Source organism: Meriones unguiculatus, chromosome 8 (genome assembly GCF_030254825.1).
Source record: "Meriones unguiculatus strain TT.TT164.6M chromosome 8, Bangor_MerUng_6.1, whole genome shotgun sequence".
In the NCBI taxonomy this organism is placed as follows: domain Eukaryota; kingdom Metazoa; phylum Chordata; class Mammalia; order Rodentia; family Muridae; genus Meriones; species Meriones unguiculatus.
In genome coordinates, this window is record NC_083356.1 from 77,627,974 (window position 1) to 77,647,534 (window position 19,561).

At 46.7% G+C, this 19,561-nt stretch overlaps 2 protein-coding genes across 5 annotated transcripts in view; both read left to right on the forward strand.

The window, feature by feature from the left end:
• The window catches only part of Cntrl (centriolin), a 327,805-nt gene that overhangs the window by 137,491 nt on the left and 170,753 nt on the right, over nucleotides 1–19,561 (forward strand). The gene's annotated exons all lie outside the window — the stretch shown is intronic.
• Gsn (gelsolin) overlaps nucleotides 18,470–19,561 on the forward strand; it is a 52,775-nt gene continuing 51,683 nt past the window's right edge. For 2 of the 4 annotated variants that reach the window (XM_021653680.2, XM_021653682.2), the window contains exon 1: nucleotides 18,470–18,591. The gene's annotated coding sequence lies outside the window, so the exon portion shown is untranslated. Of the gene's footprint in view, nucleotides 18,592–19,081; nucleotides 19,188–19,561 lie in introns of those variants that run through there. The other 2 variants (XM_060390019.1, XM_060390020.1) reach the window with 1 other exon arrangement.

The following is a 19,561-nucleotide window of genomic DNA, read 5'->3' on the forward strand; positions in this document are numbered from 1 at the left end:
GGTTTGAGATGAGTAACAACATATGTTCGATAAATAAAATTTATAAATTCCTAAGATCTACTCAGGTTCATAGTAATATATGTATAGCCTCTTTGTCTTTGTCTTTGCTCACTTTGTTAAGCTTTAGCTATTTTGATTAACTAAGTCATAAAAAAACAAAACAACAACAACAACAAAAAAAACCTGTGATATTCCACTATGGTGTACTGTAAAAGGATCAGAAAGGTTCCCAGTCTCCTTATGGACTGTATTTGTGGTTTAAAGTTTACCGCATTGATGGTTTAAAGTTTTATTTTGCTGCTAAAGGTGATTCAATTAAATCTTGAACTCAAAACAGGGATAAAGCTGTAAAATTCTATTCTTATAAAAACAACTAACTTAAGTTGTTAAAAGATAATTAAGACATACAAGCTAATGTGTTTTCAAGGTTAAGCTTAAACTCAGGTATACTTAATAGATGGTCCATGAACTCTCAGAGATCTGCTGAATACGGCATTTAAAACGTTTACTAAAAAGGCTTCCCGTAATAGACATGCCAGCTCCTATCAGAACCCTAAGATCTCCAAAGAAGTCAAATGGAGCACAGCAACTTCACTGAGTTGTGGTAACACTAACCATTGGACAAAGCTGCCCCATGCCTCACCTGCTGCCAGGACCAGAAGCTGTGGACACTTTGGGGTTGCTTGCCTTACTCTGCATGATCAAAGTAAGGTCAGTTTTCCTTAATCCCTTCTCCGCAGGAAAGTCTCTCAGACCTGGGCCTGGCAGCCTGAGGCAGAGGCTGCTCTGTGTGGCAGCTGAAGGTTTAATGCAGTCCGGTGTGACAGCCAAAGACCTGTGCCTGCTTCCCCCAAGGAAGCCATCAAGGCCAGGAGAGCCCGAGGCAGACATCTGGGTGGTGAGCATGGCTGTCATCTTAACTGATACATAGGCATTTGGATTGTGCTTCCTGTTATAATTCATCCTTCTCGGATCTCTGATGATATCGACTGACTGCAGCTTTAGCAGCAGCGAGCTCCCGCCTCCACCCCCAAGGCTACAGCTGTCTTCTCTTCATGTGTAAAAAGAAGGCCTCAGGCCACACTTCCTAGAGCTACTACGTCTCCGGCTGAGAAAGACCAACAGTTTACTTTGTTACGAAATTCTGAAAGGAGATAGACTCACTGAAGCTTTTAACCCAGAATAATTTTCAGTTTCTCACTCTTTCACTACGCCTCAGCGGTAGTGAAAGTCTGCTGCCTTTTCCACATTGTGGATTTCAGAACAGATGACAGTAGCGATGCTAGCACATCTAAAAAGTCTTTTAAATTCATTTTATTGGAAGTTTCAAATCACACAACTAAAGACTGCAGACTGTTCTAATCTCAGTAGCCCTGGGTGCTTCTGATGGAATTTCCAACCAGCCTGAGCCTCTGTGTCCCAGATGGCTCTAGAGCGGCCAGCCTTGTGGTCCAGCCTCACAGACTGCTCCAACCTGCCCTGCACTTCCCTAGCCCCAGATGGTCCTGCAGAGCCTGGACAGTAAGTGAAACGGCCTGCGTTCCTCTCTATTCCCAGCCTCAGCTAGCATTCCAGCTTTCTTGGGTCTCAACAACGGTACATCAGCAGGACGTGGTCATAGAGAAGATTGTGTCACCCTTACCATCATCAACAAAAAGGCTGGGATGTTAGATCTCAAACCCAGGGCAGATGGCTAAGGTGCCTATTTTATATATCAAAGCAGACCTGGCTGCCAGGTTCTCCTAGCATCCCTCTGTCCCAACTGGTTATGAGGTATGGCCCGCATACCCTGTCCCCTACCCTAAACGTCCAGCCAGGGGCTGGGCTAGCTACCCTTTCCCCAGCTGCCCTTCCCTATACAATCCAGACATTTTGGTTACCCTGCCTTCTTTGCTCTACCCTCTACCCTCCTGGCCTCTTGGTCTGCCTCCCTCTCCTCTCTCCTCGCATGGCCTGCCTGGCTCAGGGTCAGGTTCACTCTGGACTCTCCCAGATGTCTCTGCCTCTGGGTATGCTCTCCCCTTCATCTGCAATAAACCTTCTCCACCATACCCAGGAGCAGCCACGGCCTTTCTGTTTATTCCTGTTTGCACTCCATAGGTACCATGGACAAAAGCTAAACTTTTGTTATATTCAGCCAGTAGAACTTGGGAGTTTATTGGTTACTACAGTGTAACAGAAATCGTCCTGACTGATACACCTGGCTTTGTAATTTGCTCCAGAGGTAGCGGCTACCTCCCCTGGTTCAGGGGTTATAACAAAGTCTGTCTACACTGGGACAAACAAGCAACAGTTCTGGTGAGACCACCCTCTGGGGTCAGGGAGCCAGCACGACTGGGTCCTAAGGAGGGCCCTCTTCAGGGTTGCAGAGTGCTGGGTTCTCTCTGTACATTCATAAGACAGACAGACAGCTCATTCTTTGGCCCCTTCTTAGAGGGCCACTAATTCCATTGGTCAGGGCTCCACCCTCATAGTCAAATTATGTCCAACGCCCGCACTTCCAAGGACCATCACCTGGAGGTTAGAATTCCAACAGATGAGGTTTGTGAGCACTGTGTGACCCCTGATGGGCACAAGCAGGTGGCACTCTCAGACCGGCCAAGACATTCATCTAGATTGCTCTCACCTGCAGGAGCACTGTCCCATCCAGGAGCGTCTGAGGTTAAATTTATCCCCCACTTTGCTGCCACCCTTCTCACACTGAGCACAGGCGGCCAGTTATCTGGTCACTGTTTCACTGGGTCCAGGGCCTTGTTTTGTTTGTTTGTTTAGGTTTTTTGTTTTGTTTTGTTTTGTTGTTTGCTTGCTTGCTTTGGGTTTGTATGGTAACATTTTATGGGACACCGACACCTGGAGTAGTAGTTGTTAGCTAGAAGCACCTGTTTCCACTGGGGTAAGCGTTCAACTGGTGAGCTGTCAACGGTGAGTGCTTGAAGAGGAACCTACCACCTGGCCACCCACAGAGGGACAGGGTACACACATGCTTTTGATGAAGGCAACAAGAGGTTCTCTGTGGTCAGCGACTCAGGTCTAGCCTCTTTCTTGCTGCTTACACAGAGTCCCCAAGGCCCTACTCTGAGACAGTCATTTGCCTCAGCTGATCTACTTCTTGCTAAACTGTTGATATAATGTTCTTGTGAACTGTATACAATTTACCCTTGTTCATTCACATGCTGAATTCTCTACTCCACTAATTTGTTTCAATTGTATTGTGATGCTTATTCTAAGCATAGTCTGTCTCAGGTTTGTGTAAACATGCCACCATTTGTTCTCGGGCGCTGCCAACTAAACAACCAGCCGATACTGAGCAATGGAGAGAATAGGGTGGGACATCCTGGTCCAGAGGGAAGGAGAAAAGCAGTGAGGGGGAGGAAAGGCTGGGAGAGAGATCTGAGAGGAGAGGACCTGGAGACACCAGGAGAGAGGAACTGGACCTAAGAAATGACTAAAAGCAAGTATAATGTGGGAAATCTGAATGGGAAGAAGCTATGTGGGCTTGCAGGTTTAGGATAGAGTAACTATTGCCCAGCATTGTGCCCTAGGTTAATTAAATAAATCCCAATCTCCGTGTGGTGATTTGGGTATACAGCTGGTTTAGGAATAACTACTGTTTAACTAAAAGATAAATCAATAATAAATATTAATAATCATCAACACTAACCTGTTCCAGATCAGCTCTCAGGGCTGGCTGCGCATTGGTGTGACCCACCTTCACTTCCTGCCCCCATCTTTCCCTGAACCCCTCATGAACTCAAGAAAAATTCTTTTTCAGCATGTTCTAATTACTCCCATTCCCCCCCCCCCTTTTTTTTCTTGCTTCTATTTAACAGAAGGCTCAATGACTTGTGATTTGAATGTGAACTGTCCCCTATAGGCTCCTGTGTTTGAACCCTTGCTCCCCAGCAGGTGCCATTGTTTGGGGGAGACTGCAAAAACTTTAGGAGGTGACTCTCACCAGCACAAGTAGGTGTCTAGGGATAGGCCTTGAAGTTGACATTTGCTCCTGGTACTAGTTTGAGCTTTCTGCGTTCTAATCTTTGAGGACATGAGAGGTGGAACCTACAAGCTTCTGCCACCGTGATGGAGCTGCCCCAGCTTCCACATCTCCCCTGCCCTAACGGGGACTGTTCTTTCTAAACTGTGAGCCAGGGTAAACCTCTCCTAAGTTGCCCTGTCAGGTGTTTTGTCACAAGAAGGGGGGAATCCATGAACACAGGGAACAATTAAATTGAAAAAAAAAATACAAACAGATGGCTGCTGATTAAATCAGGAATCAGGAAAGGAAGGAGAGAGAGGGGTGATTTCTAATTTTTGCCACTATGGCAGCATTTACATAATTTTGTCAATATGCCCTTTCAACATGTGTGAGTCTATATGCAGAAAAAGTATCTTGGAGATGGAATTGCTGGGTCAAGAAAATGAAATAACTTTCTAACTGCCCTTTTGCTGACTCCTACTGGTTGTACACTGTCAGCAAGAAATTCTTTTCCTGAAAGTGGTCTGTGTGGGGCTTTAGAAAAGTCGTTGTGAGACTCATGGGGATAACCGGGGGCCAGGAGAGACTGTGTGCTCTAGGTAAGTGGGGCTGGGAACAATCATTCTCTCTGAGGCTTGTATTAGTCACTTTTCTATCGCTGTGATAGAACACTATGACCAAGACCACCTATAGAAGTAACACTATCTGGATTTACAGTTCCAGAGGGGTAAGAGTCCATCATGGTGGGAGGCTTGGCAGCAAGGAGCAGGCTGATGGCAGGAAGAGGAAGCCGAGAGATCGTGTCCCAGTCGAAAGCATGAAGCAGAGAGAGTGAACCGGAAGTCGGGCAAAGTCAAATGCTCTTAAAGCCCATGGCTACTGATGGGCTTCACCAAGCAAAGGTACACCTCCTAAACCTTCTCAAACCGTGACACCAAGCGGGGACCGAGTGTTCAAATGCCTGCGCCTAAAGAGGGTATTCCTCATTCAAACTACCACGGGGGTTGAAGAGGCTTCATTGGTGGGAAGGTTTGCAAATTAGCCTTAATACTCAGGGGTTCATGATGCAGGGGAGCACTGTAGCTGGCTTTTGCCACTTTGTGGGTTCTTCTTTCTTCCACCCTTCTCCACCCCTTTTTCTTCCACTCCTTACCCTAACGCTAGGTAAGAAAGAAAAAAAAGGATAGAGAGGAAAGGAAAAGAGATCCCTGAATAAAGTCAGGGGGTCAGAAAGGAGGTGACATTAGATAATTAGACTACTTGAAGCTGATTAGGGGCATTAAGTTTCTTGGGGAGAGTGTGATATTTGCTGTCAGGATATCTAATTTCTTCTTGTTGTTTCTTCTTTGTTCATGACTTCTTAATAAACTGTGACCAACAACGACCAACAACAACCAACAATGACCATCAACCAACCAACCAACAACGGACCTCAACCAATTTCTTGAGGCCCTAGCATTTATATACCCTCTGAAACATACAACGGCAGAAACTATCTGCAGCTGGCAAAATCACGCCTCTGCTAGAGCCTGAGGCAAATCATAGTCAGCTGCTGTGAAGCAGCCCCACATCCCACACCTGCGATTAAAATGAAACCATGTTCTTATAATATTTCTGTGTTTTAAAGAACCCAAAACTCCAAAATTCTCACTGCAGAGCACTCTGGGAAGTTTAATCTGAAGAGGGAAATCTTAATCTGAGTAAAAGAAAGATACACTGTTCCCAAGGATGGATTCTGCAGAATTACTTCTAAGAGCTAAGGAATTGGGAGTTTCTGGATATTGATGCTAAGGACTGAATAATCCTGATGTAAGAAGCCTATGAGAAAGGATAATATATAACAATAAATGCATCACTAGGAACAGTAATATTAACAGTGTCAGGTTCTAGGTTAAATGTTAAATACATTTAACGTGGGGCTGGAGAGATGTCTTAGCTGTCAAAAAGGCACCCGCCAGCAAGCTTGACAACGCGTGCTTAATGCCAAGAGCTGTGCAGGATTGGCAAAAGCAAGCAATCGAGCTCCCTGGAGGCAGCCCATCATTTTTGCATGGCTATGATGGGTCTAGCCTGGAAGGCATGGACCACAGGGGCCTTGTCCCAGGATGGCTTTTTGCTATCTATTGTCTTTCCGTGCTTGTCATTGTTGTGTCCCTCATGGCATGGCATGAAGAAATCTTCATTGCTTCACCCTGATGTAACTGCTTCACTCTGTCAGGCATATTTTCTGCAGAATCCATATGAGGGTTACTTTCAGGCAATAATGCTGTATAAATGAACTGATGATCTCGTAATTCTGGATGTTGATTTGATGGAATTTCTGATTCAATTTAAGTAATTTGGAAACCCTCCTGTAGTGTAGTGAAAACTGCTAGGAGTTCTGTGAACCTCCATGTGTTAAGCACATGACTTACACCAGGAAGAAAAACAAGACTGAAACAAATTAATGACCAAGGAAACACATTCATTCTAGGTTTAGTCCAGGGATGAGGTCCAGGTGTGCATCAAGATAAGAAAAGCCACATGAATATAAAAATATAATGGATATCTATACAAGACGAGACATATGACCTGTTTCTTGGTGAAAACCTTGACATAAAAAACTATCCTTTGAACTCACACTAAGCATATAGAACAAGAAAAAGATAAAACTTCTACTTTGAACTCATAATGAGCTTCTAGATAAAATCACAGCTTAATACTTGTAAAGAGCAAAACTATCTAAGTAGGTTTGAATGCTGATGAAAGAATGTAATAGGTAATCCTTTGTAATTCCCTTTTTTAATAGCACTATATCTATTTTTGAATAAGGAAATTTTTTCATACATAAAGTATAAAACCCAGGACAGAAATAAACATGTGTCAAAGCCCCCTGCTTCTTCCAAAAATGTGTCTGTCAGATTATCTGTATGTTCTTATGCATGTATGTATGTGTACATAGTATGTATGTATGTGTATGTGGGAAATTGTGGTGCCTGTTAGAACTTGTTTGTTGGAGCTCTTCTGCTTCATTCATTGAGTGTTTCTGTGAATCTGATTCTTTCCTCCTTCTCTTTTGTTTCTCGCTGGCCCCCAAAGAGTTAAAAGAGTTCAGAGTTTCTTGCTGGTCCACAGAGAGCACCAGCCCCAGATAATTAAGTTTTATACCCTCAGAATAAGTCTGCTGAGTGACCTTTCACTGGCTCTATGCACACCTTAACAGTTTTGCCCCTGACCATGTCGAAGCTGGTTTTTGACATTTGTGGTACCTGGAACAGGGACCTGAGGAAGGCAGGCTTTCTCTTTCTAAGGTGTAGATAGAAGTTGCTGCAGAAACTTTGGCTAGTGACTGACAATCAAGGAGAAATAAGTAATCTAAGTTGGAGCTCTGTGTGTTTCCCTCACCATGGGGTAAGGTAAATCTAAGGACAAAAGCTATATCTTAAAAAAAACTACATTCTTTCTTACGCATACTGCTATTGAAGTATTATTAAAATATTAATATATACTTATATGTCATATTCTTATATAATATACTATCAGTTGAATATAAAATATCAATATTAAATATATACATTAAAATCCTATCATTAACATATCAGTTACTGTATTATATAATTACATATTATTATATATTATTTAATGGTAACATTATTAATGATATTGTACTATATTATATAATTATATATTATTATAGAATTGTATGCTACCTGATAATGGATTATTACATAACATGTTAGTAAACATATACTTAAGAAATAAAGAATTCAGATTAGCACTGGCTAGCTGACTGATTTCTTTCAGCTTATCCAGTCAGCTCCTGGTTCCTAGACAGGAAAACTTTACATGTAAAAACACGGGAGATAACAGGAACAGAGAATAGAGGAAAAGACAACCCTAGGTCGTTTGCTTTGGGGAATGTGCTTAAGCAGCATTAACAGTAGAAAGAAAACTCAGTTTGATCCTTTGGATGTGTGTGTTGGAAGTACTTTGGTGGCTACGTGTGCCACAAAGCATATGTAATTTCCTTCCTCCGTCAAGCAATCTGTGTAATTTAGAAGTTAAATAAACATTATGCATGCTTTAAAAAACTTAGTCTTCTAGCAATGCTGCATAAGACATTGTAATTTGCAGTTTTCAGATGAAATTGCTGAGGATCTAAGATGACCAGTATTCTAGAAAGACATGTGACCTCACACCCTGCCCTCTCACAAGCTGGGATGAGTGAGTTACCAGTTCCCTCCAATCCCACAACTGTCTCGAGGCATCGCTGGAGTGCAAGTGATGTCAGGTGAGATGTGGAGTCTGAAGTGATTCATTCAGAGCAAGAAAAATAATTTTGGGCATGGGGAAAATGTGTTAAATGATGTAACAAGGTGGTAAAAAATTCTATGTGTACAATTATCAAATGTAATGATCACAGCTATGTGAAAATAGACATATCTGTGGGAGCCCTGTCTACCCAACCAGAACATTCTAGGGCAGCTCTGTGGTTAGTGACTGTGGTTAATGACAGTCTTTTTTTCCCCTCCAAAACATAATTTTTATTGATTATTTGGGAATTTCAAATAATACACCCCAATCACATTTACCTCCCAGTCTTTCCAGGTCCACCCCCTCACCCTTGTGACCTCCCTCCCTTCAAAACAGAAGATGAAAAGAAGGAAGAGGCGGAGGAAGAAGAAGAAAAAGAAGAAATATACACAAACTCCCATGTTTTGTTGCCATATACTCACTGGAGCATGGTCAAACTCCCAGCGGTCAGCCCTTTCAAGAAAACTGAGGCCTTCTCCACCCTCACCCCCACCAGAAGCATCAGATCCGATCAGTTCTTTAAGAGTCCTCTTCAATGGCTTCCCATCTAGACTGTTTTGTGTGGGGGAGGGGCAGTGGTCACAGAAGTAGTCCATGCCTCTCATTTTCAACCTTGAGTCTGTAGTCATTGATACCGCTGCAAAAAGAGCTCCACTGCCCTTTACAGTCAACGAGAGCGTGGATCATGGACTTCCACATTGTTTCTAGTAACAGCATGAAAGTACAGACCACAGACACCCTTATGGCCCTCAGTGGCAACATAGGCCACTGCCCTCAACATGGCCTCCCGCTGATGACACTCTTATAATAGATGCTGTGCTCTGAGTTTTGGAGGCTTGGGGACATATGACTACTTAAAGCCAAAGGATATGCTGCAGACACCTAAGCAGGTAGCGTTTTTTTTTTTTTTTAATATAAAACTTGGGAAAACTAAAGGGTGCTACAAATCTAGGGGGTTAAGGAGCAGACATTTGGAGGGGCTATCACACTGTTACTAATTACTGTAAGTTGTTGCTGATGCCTGGCCTGGTCATCAAAAGGCTTCTGCAAGCACTGGCTTTTGATGGTGAATGGACCAACTCCGTTAGAAGTCATGCTCCTTCCACCCAGCAGTATAAGCAAAAAGAGTCAGGGAAAGGCCTTATATTCACTTCCAATAGTGAGCAGCAATGATAGGGTTATCCTGTTAGATTTTTCAAAAACCTACTTTATTTTGAGTTCTTAAATACCTCTACTCCTTTCCAACTTCCCTGCCCCTAGTGAGGAGAGAAAGGGAGAGAAGGTTATTAGGGACAAGGGGCACAGACCTGTCTAGCTACTTCCTGATGGTTTGGGTCGTTGGGCTCTTTAGGGCAATATCAATCTCAATTATCCAGATTCCAGGAGTCCAGTCAAACAGCCAACAGCAAATGGTAGCAGCAACCTGGAAACGATCTGTGTAGTCTTTCTCTCTAGGAGCATCTTGAAGTGAAACAAAGCCAAGTGATGTCAAGCCATGCAAAGTAGCAAAGTGTATCGAAGTGATGCAAAGAGACATTTCTCTGCCTCTGGGCTCTTATTTATATGTTCTCAGAATCCAAACAAGGATGTTTTCCAGCTGACAAAAACCATTCCCCTTGTGTGAGGTAGTTTCCAGCTGGAAAAGATCAGGTGCCTTTCAGGAGTCTGTTTTCATGGGTGGATAAAGCATTTCCACATCCCACACTTGGGAATGAAACAAAAACACATTCTCATAACACAACTGAGTTTTTAAAGAAACCAAGTCTTCCACTACATTGACTCCATCAGTTGTCTGAAGTGGGTTATTTGGAATTGTTTTTATTTGATGATTCTTATTATCCTGCATTCATGTTAGTTCTTCCAGCTTGTCATTTCACCCACTGATTGTTGGCCCATCCATCCATCCCTTCTTTCAGTATTTACCAGTCTCCTGTTATGTCCTAAGTTCTGTGCTAGCACTGAGCAATCCTCAGGTTCTTGCCTGTGATGGCCTCACTGGTACATCTGGTGATCTCAGGTGCGCACTGGAACATGTGATATCCAGTTGATTTGTCAAATCCTTTCAGAGAGTTTGTGCCTGAGCCTCCATTTCACCCAGGGCACAGTGCTTTCCTAAGCAGAAGAGAAAGTCATCTTGTCCTGCTTCTAGTGAGCTCATGGACCAGTGGAGGAGATACAGACAGGTCAATCATTACAGATAACCATTAGTTATAAGAGGGGATTTTCAGTAAGGGGACTAGCTAGTGATTCAGCAGCTATGGGTGTTGGAGGTTGGATCTGTGTTACTGGCCTTCAGGATCTGGTTACACCTATTTTTATATGCCTAAAACATACTTGATTGATTGATTGATTGATTGATTGATTAAAGGGCCTATACTTGGGCAGGGCAGAATGGGGTAGATGTGGCTAAAGTTTCTGGGCTTTGGGGTTTAAGAGAGAATCAACAGGAAACAGATGGAAGGGAAGAGAGGAGGAAAGAGGACACCACGATGGGTTAGTGTGGAGAAAAATCCATGTGGGCTGAGAACAAGGTCTCCAAAAATGGTGTGAAAAGGCGCAGATGAAGAATACAAGCAAGTACCATGGTATTATGGATGGAAAGTAGTCTAGATGAGGAGGATTAAAGTGGATGGTGTTGGATGGGGTCTGGGATGGTGAGGCTATTAAGCCAGCATATGTGAAATGTCTGCCCGGCCGAAGGCAAATAAGGCAAGTATAAAATCTAACAGGTGTCTGTGTCTTATTATTTGTGATAACGAGTTAAATTGCACCACCGTGATAATCTTAGGGTTAATAATAATATATAGCACAACAGTTTTTGTTGGTTTTTTTTTTTTTTTTTACAACAACATCTGTGTGCAGAGTTCAAGCAGGAAGGGGCTAAGATGAGGCTGGAGAGATAAAGAGGCCTTTGGTCACCATGCTAGGCAGGGAGCTAGAAACCGGTCTGTCTGGCCAGTGATAACTGCAGCGCTTACCAGCCCTACCCACTCCCAGCCCTGAATATGTCAAATTCCTGGGACTTGTGAGTGCCTATAAGGCCAGATCGTAAAATACCACTAGTTGTATTTTCTGCCATTTTATCCATGTATTTAGTACTTTAAGCTTTAAAAGGCAAATCACAGAGGCTGGGGAGATGGCTCCGTGGCTAAGAACACTGGTGCTCTTCCAGGAACCCAGGTTTGATTCCTCGAACCTACATGACGGCTCACAACTGTCTGTTACTCCTGTTCCGGGAGACTCAGTGTCTTCTTCTGACCTCTGTAGGCATCAAACATGCATGTGAGCAAAACACTCATACATATAACAAAATAATAATAATAATAATACGAAGAAGAAGAAGAAGAAGAAGAAGAAGAAGAAGAAGAAGAAGAAGAAGAAGAAGAAGAAGAAGAGCCGGGCAGTGGTGGTGCCTGCCTTTAATCCCAGCACTCAGGGAGGCAGAGGCAGGAGGATCTCTGAATTCAAGGCCAGCCTCTTCTATAGAGTGAGTTCCAGGACAACTAAGCTACACAGAGAAACCCTGTCTCAAAAAAACAAAAAAATAAAACAAAACCAAGAAAGCAGGTCATAGGGTTGCCTCTGAAAATTTAACCGATTTTCCTAGTTTGGAAAATGGTCTTTAAAGTCGTTTGGGGGTGTTTTGCCACAAACTTGGCTGAAGTCTGTGTTTTCGTTCCTCAGTGGGGGTGTAGAGGACATCAAAAAACAGTAGCCAGTATCCATAACGGGTTAGGGGTTACGCCAACAAATTTTGGTATAGGGTTCCTAGCCAGCTTAGACCATGGAGAATGGCCGCATGAGAAGCCATATATAGCTTTGTTCCCCCCTCCTCCCCACATCTGCCCAGTGACCTGGGTCTGCAAGGCCTGAGGTTCTAGATCAAGGTCAAAGCAGCAAAATTCTTTGGCAAGCAGAAAGCAACACCCCCGAGGCAGGGAAAGCTTCAGCTGGAAGCTGGGACCACTCAGCAGGAAAAGCAAAGTAGCATGACATGCTTCCTGGTGATCAGAGCTTAAGATTCATAACTTTTATTTTAATTTTATGTATTTATTATTTATACAGTGTTCTGCCTGCAGGCCAGAAGAGGCCATCAAATCTCACTATGGTTGTGAACCACCACATGGTTGCTGGGAATTGAACTCAGGGCCTCTGGGAGAGCAGCCAGTGCTCTTAACCTCTAAGCCATCTCTCTAGCCCCCCAAAGATTCACAATTCTTGATTTTCATTTAAAAATTAAAAAAAGGATTATATCAGCACTGAAGATTTAAAAGCATTCTTCCAAATTAAAGGAAGGTATTAGGTCAGATTGTCCAGAGGGACTTCCAGAAAGGTTAGCAACTGGAAGGTCAGTTTTAGCGGGTCTTGGGAGACAGCAGGTGTTTGTCTGTCCTTGGGGCAGGAAGCTAGCTCTTGGTTAGTGGTGCACAGCCAGGAGCCGGGGAATGTGCCCTCGGTGCCATGGAGACAGGTGTGAACTCTCTCGAGTCCTTCCTTCCAGAGTCTAAGCTTGCAGATAAGGTTGGCAGGGAGGGTCTCAGAGAAGTGAGAGTCTTGTCCCAGGGAACCTGAAAGGAAAAGGCAGGACAGCTGGCTCAGCAAGGTTATTTGGACTCCAGCAAAATGTTGTTTTCTGATGAACCGTGCTGAGGGAGGGAAGGGAAGAGAAGAAAATCAGGGAGGAGAAGCAAACGGACGAAAAAAAAATAAATAAATAATAAATAAAAAGAGAAAAATAGAAGAAGAAAGCCATTAGGAATGAGGGAAGAGGAGGTGGGAGATCAGAGTTTGTCTTTTTTAACGGTGTCTGTCTGTGTAGCTCAGGCTGGCCTTAAATGAGTAAGCATCCTGCCTCAGCTTCCCTAATTGTATGAGGTTATCTCATTTATGTGGCTGTTTATTTGGGTGCATGTATGTGTTGGGGGGGTGCCTGTCCACATGTGTGTGTATAGAAACCAGAAGTCACCCTAATCACTCTCAACACACACACACACACACATGCAAACACTGTTATTTGTTTGTTGTTTGTTTGTTTGAGACAGGGTCTCACTACTGTTACAATGGCTGTCCTGGAACTTGCTATATAGTTTTTCTGGTTTTTAACTCACAGAAATCTGCCTGCCTTTGCCTCCGGAGTGCTGAAATTAAAGGTGTGTATCACCAGGTCTGGCTTCACCTTATTTTTTAATGCAGGGTCTCTCTCTAAATCTGAGGCTTACCTTTCGGCCCACGGAGCCCAGGAAGGATCCTCTTGTCCCCTCCCCAGCCCTGAAGTTACCAGCACACGTATGCTGGCATGAAGCTGAGGGCCTCACACTGCGAGCTCATTACCAGCTATCTTCAGCCTAAGACCGTCATTGACTAAAGCCTCAACCCCATCAGCTGCTCTATTGGTTTGTTTTTTTGTTTTGTTTTGTTTTTTTCAAAGTTTTTATTTTTTTTCAAATCCCAAAGAAGGTAATAATGTATTGCCAGCCTGGCTGTGTTTCAGTGCTTAAGACGCCATATCTGAAAAGCCCATTGTTCTGTATGCTGTGAATCTAAGTCAGTCAGTGGTACAGTCCTGGACGCAAAGCACCCCTCCTCCCACTGGTGACCTGCACGGACAGCCTAATGCCGTCTGGTATGCAGCACCCGAAGAGTAGGGCTGGCCTTTCACAAACAGCTGGCCTGATTCATCTAGAACAAAGGCAGCTCTTCCTGCTAAATCCCCCGCAGGCATGAGCTGTGGGGCCAGCAGGGACCCTGTGCCCACCACGAGAGTCTCCCCCACCCCTCTCTGTCTCTCTCACCCTCTCTCTGTTTTAGTCACTTCTCTATGGACATGACAAAACCCCAGGACCAAGGAAACTTACAGAGGGAAGAGTTTATTTGGTTTTCAGAGGGAGAGTATATATGTTTGGCAGACTGAGACCCACCAAAAGTCCTCTGCTGGTGTTCTAGGTTCCTTCCTGCCTTCAATGACTCTGTCCATGGCCCTGTCCTTACGAATAGCCGATCTGACATCTATTTTCCATGTGTGCATGTTCCATACCCCGTATAAAGCCCACTACCACAACCGGATCCATTTTGCACTCCCCGCCATCCCTAATCAATCTCTCGTGTGAGGTCTCTTCTGTGGCGACCCTCTGTGATCTATTCATTCGTGGTATTCCTTGGCTCAGGAGTGCCAAGATACTTTTTCACCACAAAAACCTTTTCGATATGACCGTCATGGTGAGAACCACAGTAGGAGGCAGGCCGGCATGATGCTGGAGAGAGAGTGGGGGAAAAACCCCCAAAGGAATTAATTGTTCTCAGTCGTTGTCTGAGTGGACAAGGAGGGGCTTAACATTGCGCTGTAACACTAGGTGAGATAATTCTTTTTTAAAATATTTGTTTTATATTAAATTATGTGTACAAGAAGGCAGGTGCCTGCAGAGGACAGAAGGCAATGGACTTAGAGGCTGCTGTGAGCCGCTCACGGTGCATGCTGGGAACAGAACAGGGCTCTCTTCAAGAGCAGCAAGTGTTCCTAGCCTCTGAGGTTTCTTTCCAGCCCCTTGAGGAAATAATTCTTGCTACTGTATAGCAGACACAGAAAGGACCTTGATCCTGAACTGCCTTTCGCTTTGGCCGAAGAAAGGATTCCCGCTAGAGACAGATCTGGGTTCAAATCCCCTTCTGTGGCTCCCCTAGCTCAGCAATTCAGCAGCGGCAGGCTCAGCAGAATGAAAGAATATTATGGCACTTTGCGTCTTTCCTTGACGATGTGCCTTGAAAGGCCAGGAGGTTGGGAAATCCTGGCTGCGGGGGGGGGGGGGGGGAGGAGGGGGGGGACAGGGCCTGGCTGGATGCAGGCAGTGGTGTGCTGGTGTTTAAAGGGAGACTCAGGGACACAAGGGCTGGAAGCCCTGACCTAAGGCTCTTTCTGATTCCTGTAGAGACAGCCACCTCGGCTGATTTCTGACTATCATTCCCTGCATGATATCAGTGAAGGCAGAGTTGGAAAGAGACATGGGAACTAGTTAGTCTAATAATTAGTGCCCAGTTACATGTGGCATTTCTGCCATATGGGGGAAATACTGGAAATGACCTTGGAAGTCTAGTCAGTAGTGAGCTATAGTAAATTTGGGAGTCCTGCTTTCAGAATGAATTAACGGTGTAGTTTGTTTAATAATAGGTTCATATGAGTTATTATTCATATAAATTGTGTTTAAATTGGCTTTAAAACATTCTGAGAGGTTTACTAATCAATGCTTGTAAGCTGGTGTGAGCTGGCTGCAGCCATCCCTGAAGGGAAGCGGACTCCTCCCTCCAGCTCCGCTTCTATCCTCTACACATCTGAGCCTTCGCAAAAAAAAAAAAAAAAAAAAAAACGGGTCTCCTTTCTCACATCCATCCTTGTCTTGTGCCTCCATCCTTCCAAAGATGCCTCCGACTTCTGCCTGGTAAAGCTGTCTTTCTCTATCAGAATTCCATCATTTTTTAATTAATGAGGAATTTCTTTCTTGAGACAGCAGCTCCTGTAGCCCAGGCTGGCTGGAGACTTGCTGTCTAGTCAAGAATGGCTTTGAACATCGGATCCTCATGCTTCTACCTCCGAAGTGCCAGGATTACAGTCAGGTAGCACCATGCCTGCTTTGTGAAGTACTGAGGATGAACCCAGGGCCTTGTACCTGTGAGGGAAGCATTTTACGAGCTAAGCTTCAGCCCCTGGAACGGCATCCCTGCAACCACAGATGAGGGTAGGAGAAGTCAGGTTTCTGTGGCTCGAACCTGCTATACTGGATAGAGTATGTTACAAACATGGAAGATAATGCAAATATGGGTTCCTAGTGAGAGCAATGTCTGTGGGTAAAACGAGGCAATCTTGAGAAGGAAGCAGGCACTTCGGATTGTCTACTGCATGACCTATGTGTGACTCATCTCTCACATCCTCATGCTGAGCACGGAAAGGTCTTCTGTCAGGAGAATATGTCGAGATTCATTCTGTCATCTGCAGGTGAAGATCCAGGTCAAACATACCTGACTGAGGCTGAGCTTCAGGGAGAGGATAGCACCTGTGCTGGCTAGTGTCATGTCAGCTTGACACGAGCTGGAGTGGTTGGAAAGGAGGGAACCTCAACTCAGAAAAACGTCCCCATAAGATCCAGCAGTAATTTTTTTAAATAGTGATTGATGGGGGAGGGCCCAGCCCATTAGGGGTGGGGCCACACCCAAGGGGGTGGTCCTGGGTTCTATAAGAAAGCTGAGCAAGCCAGGGGGAAGCCAGCCAGTGAGTAGCGCCCTACCGTGACTTCTGCATCAGCTCCTGCCTCCAGGCGCCTGCCCTAAGTTCCTGTCCTGACTTCCTTCAGTGACGAACAGTGCTGTGGGAGTGTAAGCCGAATAAACCCTTTCCTCCCCAGCTTGCTTTTCGGTCTTGGTATTTTGTCGTAGCAAACAGAAACCCTGCCATCTTCAGATATGGCGCTGAAGGGACTTCCAGACCCCTGCAGAGCAGACTTGACCTGAAAGGGCAGGTTAGGATAGCCCCTGGGCGTCTGTAAACACTAGGAAGCGGAGGGACCAGAAACCTGCTTGCCTCCCCTCTTCAAGCATCCCTAATCATCCCAGCTTTATCCTTATAATTAGTTTTAGTAATTTCAGATGACAGCTCGCGCTGCTGCAGCCACTCAGTGGAATGAGCAGTGTTTCAGCAACAAGTCCCTTCTCCCTCTGAGCCTCAGACCATCTTCTCTAACAGGAGGGCTTGAGCAAAGGTTCTCTAGGGTGTCTTCTCTGCCAACACGGTACTTTTCAGCTTGGGGGAGAGACACAGATGTAAGGTTCCTCCCCCCTCTGTCTGGAAGGCGCTGCTGGGTTTGGAAATGATGTGTTAGGTAATTCAGTACACGTAGGCCCAGGCTCGGAGTCAGAGCGGAGAGCGGGGCAGCTGGAGCTTTTGCCTTCAGCCCACTGGGAGGGCCACACGCAGCCTCTGCAAGGACCAGAGTAACCGAGATGGCTGTGAGGTTCCCTTCATGTGGGCACGCTAGATTTCTAGAGAAAGTGGAACTGTGTAGGGCTTGTCACGCCAGGAAGAATGGCACAGTGTGACATAGGACATTGAACAAAGGAGCCAGGGCCAAGCCTCGTCCATAGAAGACCAAGCCCAGATAACTACTCAACCCTTTCTGTGGCTTGGTCATCTCATCTGAAAAGCGTGCATCAAAATGCCTACCTCGGGAGAGAGGAAAGGGAGGATAAAAGCTGGAACTCGGGAAGCACTTGTGTGTGCTAAGAGGAGTAGGCGGAGGCGTGTGCGTGTGTGCGTGTGTGTGTGTGTGTGTGTGTGTGTGTGTGTGGTGTGTAAGAACCAGGCAGGATTCCCCAGGCCTTGCAGCTTTCCTGGCTACTTCTCAGTGAAAGACCAAACTAGGACGCTGATTCCGAGGTCTTGCTTTCTCTGCTACTGAAACACCAACCTTGGCACCTAGTAATCATGGGAATCCCGGTACATTTCAGTCGCTGGCGAACAGGAGTTACTGTCAGCACTCAGCCTGGAGCGGGCGTCTGTCTTTTGGGGTAGTCCCTCGTGTGGTATGTGGATTTGCCTTGGCACCGTGAACCTCGGTTTCTGAGCGATCCACCGTGTTTGCCGTCGCGCTGAGCGTTTTCCCTCTCATTTGGCAGTGACTGCCCTCAGGGTGAGAGGTTTGACGCTCATTGCCTTAAGGCCTCGGGGCTGGACGCGTCAGGAGTTCCAGTCCGGGCCTCCCGGGTCTCACACCTAGCTACGCGTTTAGGAGGGGTTGCCTGGGCATTTCCGCTTCTGGGTGACTTTGGAAGAGATTCTCCTTCATGCTCTCCAGGAGGGCGAGCTGCCGTCCGACTGCACCCCGGGCATCTTCTGTCGGGGAGCTACTTCGCAGTCGGAGGGCTTTTCGCTTGAAGGCCCTCCCGGAGCTGCTTTAGCTCTGCGCCGAAGGCTACCCACGCCCAGGGCCGTCTTCCGTCCCCAGCCTCGCCCTGGTGACACCTCCCCACCACCTTAGGCCCCTCCAGATCGCCCTCCACGGCCCGAGCCTCAGTTTCCTCCTCCGGACCGCAGAGAGCTTGAAGGACACCTCCCCTAGGGACAGAGGGAGCGGTGGCGCCCTGGACGGTGCCACCCCCGGAGCCGGAGTCCACACCCCGGCAGCCGCGCTCCTCCCCGCAGCCCGCCCCGCCTCCAGGGCGGCCCCGGTGCGCGCCCTGCCCACCCGGCCGCCGGCGCCGCGCACCCCGCCCCAGCGCCAGGAGCCAGCTGAGCGCACAGCTGGACCGAGCCGCCGCTGCCGCCCGCGCCCTCGCAGCAGGTAGGGAGGCGGCCGCCGGGGGCCCGGCCTTCCGGGGTCGCGGGCTGAGCGGGGTTTTCTTTCCCTCCTGCGCCCATCGCGAGGTCGCGGGAGCCTGGAGCTCGGCCCGCGCGCGGGCGTTGGGGGGAGAAGGACGTGCTCGCTCGCTTTGCCTCTCTTCCAGGGGACCTGGGGGTGTGGCTGGGGGCCACTAGGCCTAGATCCGCTGTGCTGCAGGCTCCGGACCCCACTTCGACCCCTCCCCGCGAGTGCGGGGCACTGGGCCTGAGTCATCATTGCCTTGGGGGGTGTCTGAGTGTCTGACCCCACATACAAGTGACTGCCCACGCACGATTTGAACAGTGGCTGAGCTAGGAGTGCGCGCATCCGGCTGTCACTCCTGAGCGGTACCTTCCTCCTTGGGGCGCAGAACTGTTAGAAAGTTCTTCCTTGGGTGTGCCTGACCTCTCCCTGACTGTTACCTGCAGGCACTAGCTCTTTCATTCCCGCCCTGCAGTGCTGTGTTCCCTTCCGGACTGGAGAAAAAGCTTCTGACTGACCTCGGACCCCTTCCTGAGTGATTGGAACCTCGCCTCAGGGCCTCCATCACTTTTCAGGTCCGCCCCCACCCAACTTTACCGCAGCAACTTCCCCATGGTGGGGGACTCTTTGGCTGGATGGGCCTGTGGTGGAAGGATGTGGGCTAGCGCGGGATAGGACTGTCGGTTCTCCTCAGCCTGGACACCCACCCTTTCGTCCATCCTTACACTCTTCACAGAGTGTAAGAATCTTTTCAAAGACCCAGGAGTCCCTCCTCGAGGCCCCGTGGGTAGCCTTTGTGGAAGGGGTTAGCTTCTGGCTTTGTTTGGCCTCGGGGGCTTCTTAACCTGCCTGTCTTGTTCCTAGGGACCACATTTCTGACCTCGCTCTGTGGATTTGCACCCCATCTCTGAGTGTAACCCCCAGGCCCGAGTCCCACAGCGAGGCAGGG